We start from the raw sequence: 1,039 nt of genomic DNA on the forward strand, positions 1-1,039 counted from the left end.
TCAGCAGCAGAACACGAGGAATTTTCTTAGAGTAACAGAGTATTTCTTGCAGCTGAAGGCTTTGAGCTTTCTCCATAGCACACCCTATAAACCAAATGCATCACAAAAACACTGTATGCCCTCAAAACATCACACTTGTTTAAGACAGAGCCGAGCGAGATTAAAGCCTGCTCAAGACTGGGATTATTCTACAATTTTTCCAGTAGGACTTGAGGTGACTTAGAAGCGACGGGAAAGCTCTCAAGGAAAACTGGGCTCTGCCAGAAATAACCTCACAGCTTCCTGACCAGCTAACCTGTGCAAAGAGACAAGATTTCACTTTCAGAGGTCCCCGCTCTCAGCATACGGTAAGAAAACCTTTGGTGTAAGTACAGGATGCATCAGTGCCACTCACACAACGTGACAGGGATGGCTTTTTCCTGCTCTTTAATTTTGGAAGCTGGCGGGAAGCGGTGCTACCGCAGCAGACTTGCACAACTGCACGGTTTGTAGCGCTCAATGCACTTTTCCTAACTCGGGCTGTTTGCTCTTTTCAATTTAAATGGAGCATCAGGGGATTCATGGAAGTGTTGCACAACCTTAGCTTTGGCTCAAGGAGAGGAAGATTTTCTGCATTTTATAAAGTGTCAATGCGCAGCGTAGAACCAAAGAAAAAACAAAACCACAAAAACCCATTTGCCCCCAAACCCCCACACCTGAAGAGATGCAAGCAGAGGCCACTATCGACAGTTAAGTTCAGGGTAGCAAAGCACACATTTTGTGCCACAGAAAGCATAAACTTTGTTCAGTAGGAAACGAAAGATGTCAGGAATAAGCAGAACTTGTGCTGCCCACGGCCCCGCAGCAGCGATGCCTCGTGGCAGCCGGTCACCCCGGACAGACGTCCTCAGGACAGGAGCCGTCCCTGTCAGATGCACAAGACTTTCTGCCAGCCAGAAAGAGCTCCCCGTGCTTCAGAACGTCCAAGGGAGCAATTCTCTTAATGCTTAAAACCCCCCCACGCCACCCACATACAAGCCAGCCTCACACCAGCAGCTTG

The sequence above is a fragment of the Egretta garzetta genome, unplaced genomic scaffold (genome assembly GCF_000687185.1).
Source record: "Egretta garzetta isolate BGI_Z169 unplaced genomic scaffold, ASM68718v1 scaffold112, whole genome shotgun sequence".
NCBI lineage: Eukaryota > Metazoa > Chordata > Aves > Pelecaniformes > Ardeidae > Egretta > Egretta garzetta.